Source organism: Halictus rubicundus, chromosome 13 (genome assembly GCF_050948215.1).
Source record: "Halictus rubicundus isolate RS-2024b chromosome 13, iyHalRubi1_principal, whole genome shotgun sequence".
Lineage (NCBI taxonomy): Eukaryota > Metazoa > Arthropoda > Insecta > Hymenoptera > Halictidae > Halictus > Halictus rubicundus.
This window is the reverse complement of record NC_135161.1, coordinates 3,728,331-3,734,341: the sequence shown is the minus strand read 5'-3', so window position 1 is coordinate 3,734,341 and position 6,011 is coordinate 3,728,331. Positions and strand designations below refer to the sequence as shown.

The 6,011-nt window shown below is 39.3% G+C and overlaps 1 long non-coding RNA gene across 2 annotated transcripts; it reads left to right on the top strand.

Annotated features, from left to right (window-relative positions):
• Nucleotides 1-318: 318 nt before the first annotated feature.
• LOC143360422 (uncharacterized) lies at nucleotides 319-5,530 on the top strand. Of its 2 annotated transcripts, XR_013083272.1 has the most exons (4): nucleotides 319-392; nucleotides 534-659; nucleotides 1,300-1,424; nucleotides 5,207-5,530. It is a non-coding gene; the product is annotated as an uncharacterized LOC143360422 (long non-coding RNA). The 2 variants fall into 2 exon arrangements; XR_013083273.1 differs by lacking the exons at nucleotides 319-392; nucleotides 534-659 and having other exon boundaries at nucleotides 1,218-1,424.
• The last annotated feature ends 481 nt before the right edge of the window (nucleotides 5,531-6,011 follow it).

Below are 6,011 nucleotides of genomic sequence, written 5' to 3'. Positions count from 1 at the left end.
GGTACGTGACTGCTGGCTTACGTCAACGGGCCCAGCTTTCCCGGGTGATGGAAACCAGGCACGCGTCGCTGGGACACTCTAGGCTGGAGACCCTTAGACTACCCAAAATTTATGGCGTCCACTTGCGCTATTGAGTTCGTCGCTAGGAACTACAAGGACACGTTTGCCCGCTAAGTGGCCATAAACGTTAAAGACGTTTTCTCACAAATAGCGTCTTATGCTGTGCAAACCATAAATCTTTCTTGGTGCTGGTGCGCTGAAGATTTCTCTTCCGGCGCCCCGCTAGCCGCTACAGGGTCTATGTTCTTGAACTTTGCAATCAAATTCACGGAAGTAATTCAACGGTGGTTCATCAACGTTGAATGAAGTCTTCACAAGTGCAAGTATTTTAGGTACAGACAATTTTTAATTGCACCGCAAACGATCCCTTCATTTATTCTCAATTTGTCCCTAAAATTTATTTTCCTTACCGCGTGTAGTAGCTTGAAGACTTCACCTTCTACCGTTGGATACATGTTATTATTTATTTTCAGTGTTTTCAAATGGGTGAGGTTCGCCAACGGATACAGTGCTGGTTCGCTCTTTACGTCACGGACTGGTTCCTCGGCCACCCCAGGGCCTCGAGTTTCGTTTTCAACGGTTAAGAAGTAATTTTGCAGGTATTTTCTCATTATTTCTTTATCAATGTTTTAATTTGAATAGATCTTGTTCTCTTGAATTTGGAATTTATGGGATATAGGTCTTAGGGATTGGTATTTCCTTATGAATTCTGTGAAATATATTCTTTACGTTCCTTGAGTTTTAGCGCCTTATATATATATACATTAATATATGAAGCGAGTTATAGAAGACGCGTTATAACTGTTCGGTTCGAGATTTCTTAAATGGTACTTGGTGGTTCGCGATATATGTTTATTTCGGAGAGTTCGTCTCGTCCGTCTGCCTGTTCGATTTGTTTTCTGATCTGTCTTGTCGTGTCCTGTCTGTCGTCAGTTCGGTTTTATCGTGATTGGATGATTTTGGATTTAGGTGGGAAAATATAGTGTTTTGTAATTGGACGTGGGTGCATTGGGAGGAGTTTTGAGTTGATGGGAGTGGGAGACTGTCAGGGATTCCTGGTTTTGTCTTCGTTCGTCAATGGCGTGATTTATTACTGTTTTTCGTTCGTCGTTTCGTTAGTTTGGTCGCATGTGCTGTTCATCTGTCGGGGTCGGGATTGTCGAATTGCGGTGGTCGTAACCTAATTTTCTTGGTCGTTTATAGCTATTTGGCACGTTTTTAATGGGACATCCCTTTCAGGTATGTCCCTTTGTCGCCTGGAGGAACGGTACGGTACGACCTTCGGTGTTGCCGTCGCAACATGCCGGCCCCCTTGAATGACTCTGTTCAACTGCTTCGATGGTCTATATCAATTCGTCTATATGGTAATGAAATTTACAATGAATCTACCTTGCCTCTTATATGTATATATATATACAGGGTGAGTCACCAAACGTTAGCACCTCAAATATCTTTGTTGTTTCTAAAGATACGTAAAATATGGTAAGGACAAAGTTGAATGGTACAATGGGGCTGACACGATGCAAAAAAAAATTTTGTTTTTATGTCATTTTTTTGGAGATATCAAGGTCACCTTGACTTTTTTAAAATGGAACCACCCTTTTTTAAACACCTACAATGATAGTCCCTTTCATTAGGAATTCAGTGACTATAATTAGTCCAAGGTCATTCAAGGTCAAGGACAGAAAAACGTATAAAACTAAAATATGGAAGCAGAATACCTGTATTTTATAAATGTTCGAAATGATGGCCGTCTGCGTCGATACTCTGATAAGTGTATCCGACGTGATATTCGTACATGCTGTGATGATACGCTGACGCATATCTTCAACTGTTGTTGGAGCATCCGTGTACACGGTATCTTTTAGCAGACCCCATAAAAAGAAATCCAGTGGATTTAAATCAGGCGAACGTGCTGGCCATGAAACTGTTCCGCCTCGTCCAATCCATCGGTTTGGATATCGAGAATCCAACGTTTCTCTTGCTACTCGTGCATAATGACCAGGACAACCGTCATGATGGTACCACATATCGTAGCGATTTTGTAAAGGGACATCTTCTAACAAAATTGGCAGATCTTCTTGCAAAAATTGAGCGTATTTCTGTCCCGTCATCATTCCGTTAACGAAATAAGGTCCAATTACTTTGTCGTTCAAAATACCACACCACACGTTTACGCTCCATTGTCTTTGATGATCAATTTCTCGCAGCCAGTGCGGATTATCCACAGACCAATAATGGGCGTTCCGTAGATTAATTGAGCCATGGTTAGTAAATGTTGCTTCGCCCGTAAACAAGACATTAGAAAAAAATGAATGATTTCGAAGCAATCCCCATTGACAAAAGTTAATTCTATTTTGAAAATCATTCCCGTGAAATTCTTGATGGAGCGATATCTGAAACGGATGAAATTTATGTCGGGCCAGAATTCGTATTACGCTATTTTGACTTATGCCTGCTTCCCGGGCAATTTTTCTCGTACTCACGTGAGGATTGACAGCTATAGCTGCTAAAATATTAATTTCATTGTCTTCATTAGTCGTGGGATTCTTCCGTTTGTACTGTCTTGCATGTACACTTCCAGTACTTCGACAACCTGTACGTATTAGTGAAAGTATGTCTAGAAGGAGTGTTTCGATCGGGGTACCTTTCTTCATAAAGTCGTCGGGCCTGCACTGCATTTTTTCTACATTCACAGTAAATCGTGATCATATCACACTTTTCAGTCATCGAATATAACAGCGGAATCGCGTTTGGAAACATACTGATAGTAAATAAGAATGCTGAATAACATTGAAGGACCTTAGTATGTATGTTTACTTTAACTACGACCATAGTATGTTTACTATTTCCTACAAGTCTCAATCGTGATAAACGTATTCTGCTTCCATATTTTAGTTTTGCGTTTTTCTGTCCTTGACCTTGAATGACCTTGGACTAATTATAGTCACTGAATTACTAATGAAAGGGACTATCATTGTAGGTGTTTAAAAAAGGGTGGTTCCATTAAAAAAAAGTCAAGGTGACCTTGATATCTCCAAAAAAATGACATAAAAACAAAATTTTTTTTGCATCGTGTCACCCCCATTGCACCATTCAACTTTGTCCTTAGCATATTTTACGTATCTTTAGAAACAACAAAGATATTTGAGGTGCTAACGTTTGGTGACTCACCCTGTATACATGCTATTTACATTGGTCTTAATATTATTCGCCTATTTACCTAGTTCCTTGATCTGATTGTTAACTATATACAGCGTCCGTATTTTACAATGTTGTTCTTTATATCGGTAGCGGCGCGAGACATTTTACCGACCGTTTGTATTCGCCTTTCGCGGTTCTTATTGTGACTACCCTAACTATGTCGTCTTGTCCGGGATGAAGTTTGGTTACCCGTGCGAGGGTCCATTGCATTGCAGGTAAATTGTCGTCCCGCACTCTTACGATACTGCCTATTTCTATTTTTTCGGGTTTATGTTTATGCCATTTTTTACGTGTGGTCAACTCGTGGAGGTATTCCTTCCTCCATCGTTGCCAGAAATGATGTCGCATTTTTTGCACATGCTGCCAGGACGACAATCGACCGGATGGAATGTTTGATATTTCGTAATCGGGTATGCCATTTAACGTATCACCAATCAAGAAGTGTGCTGGTGTCAAAACGGATAAATCGTTTGGGTAGGAGGACAGAGGTGTTAACGGCCGTGAGTTGAGAATCGCTTCAATTTGATTGATATATGTTAATAACGCTTCGTACGATAACAGGGTGTCGCCTATTACTCGTGTTAAATGAAACTTTAGTGATTTTACGGCAGCTTCCCAAAGTCCGCCGAAATGCGGGGATCGCGGTGGGATGACGTGCCATTTTATGGATTCGTTGGCCAATATGTTCCCTGATTATCCGCAATCTTAATCAACGCGGTCGATAACAATACTTTCGAAGGAATATTAATCGAGTTTAATGAGGTTTTTGGAGATTGTGTGGCCTGATTCGAATTCTGCGTGTCTTTTTTGAAAATATCTCGAGATCTAATAATTTTTTTGCCATGGTACCCTAATCATTTTTTACGTAGAATGAACGGAAGAATCGATATGTGCAAAAAATATGCATTTCTATTTAAAGAAATGATGCAATTGTTAATTGCACATGCACTGCTGCATCTAAAAAAAATTTGAAGGCCCACAGATGTAGTGCTCTTCGAACCATTTATCTTTCTCCTTTATCATTTTTTCGTAAATGCAATAATAACGGAGTTATGACTTAAAACAATTGCGTGGATCACCCTGTATATACAGTGAGTGTAAAAAGTATTCGTACACCTCTTGTAGGCTTAAAAAACCATGTATTTCTCTATGTAATTGCACACATGTTTATAAAACGAAACATAATTGTAATTTTTATATATTTTAACTACATACTGTCACATAAATACACTTGAAAAAGTTTAACGTTAACGAGAAAAATTAGAAACTATGAGACGTGTCTCTAAATTGGCGCGCAAAAAGTATTCGTACAGGTACTAGAATGTACTCGAAAGGCGTCCGATTGTTTATATTATGGTTTAGCGGGACCCGACAAATAATCAGACAGGGTCTTTGATGAACAGTCTAGTGGCAACCTTCTGCAAAACCAGTCAATTTTTATAACATTCGGTAAAATGGGTCATAAAGATAAGGAAACAAGTGAGACTGAAAGAAAAATTATTATACAACTGCATAATCAGTGCAAATCATTGCGAGAAATAGCAAAAACAATTAATAGGCCACACAGCACTATACAAGGAATTATAGATCGATATGGTGAACGAAAAACCAATAAAAATAAAGTGAAATCTGGTCGCCCTCGAAAACTTAGTTTACGCGATGAACGTTTTATAGTGCGTGAAATAAAAACAAATCCTAAAATTAGTGCCCCTAAGATCGCTGCTGAGCTTGCAAACAACGCTGGAGTAAGTGTATGTTTCAGCACTATTCGTAATTGTTTACGAAATAATGAATACCACGGCCGAGTTGCTCGCGAGAATTATTTCGTAAATGCCGCAAATAGAAACAAGAGACTTGATTTCGCGAAAAATAATATTAATAAGCCTATCGAGTTTTGGCGAAGAGTCATATTTACTGATGAAAGTAAATTTAATGTTTTTAGTTCTGATGGCAAGTGTACGGTCTGGAGGAAGAAAAATACAGAGCTACAAAAAGAAAATCTACGTCCCACAGTAAAACACGGCGGAGGTTCGGTTTATGATTTGGGATTGTATGAGTGCTGCTGGAATGGGGTCATTACACTTCATCGAGGGAATCATGGACCACAAAATATACCTAAACATACTAAAAACCCATATTGTAAGTAGTGCAGAAAAAATGGGTATAAAAGACAACTTTATCTTCACTCAAGGCAATGACCTCAAACATACAGCACGCAACACAAGAAAGTGGTTGCTTTATAACACACCGCAATATTTGAAAACACCTCCACAATCAACGGATATTAATCCGATCGAAAATTTATGGGATCTGCGTGATAAAAAAACTCCGAACCCGGCATATTGCAAGTAAAGAACAATTAAAACTTTCTGTTCAAGAGGAATGGTGTTGTAACAGACCATACTAGCCGTACGCGCCCCGAACATACTTTTCAAAAATGCTGGGAAAAGCAGAAAGGAATTATTGCATTACAAGACGGGAACTTTTGGCGATAATTAAGTCCATAGAACATTTTCACCCCTATCTTTATGGTCGAAAATTTCTGGTAAGGACTGATCATGCTGCTTTAAGGTGGCTATTGTCGTTCAAGAATCCGGAAGGACAAACGGCTCGCTGGATAGAAAGGCTGCAACAGTATGATTTTGAAATTAGACATCGAGAAGGGAAGTTGCATGTCAATGCAGACAGTCTGTCAAGAAGACCATGCGAAATTTCGCAATGTAAATTGTGACGTGGCATATTTGTCC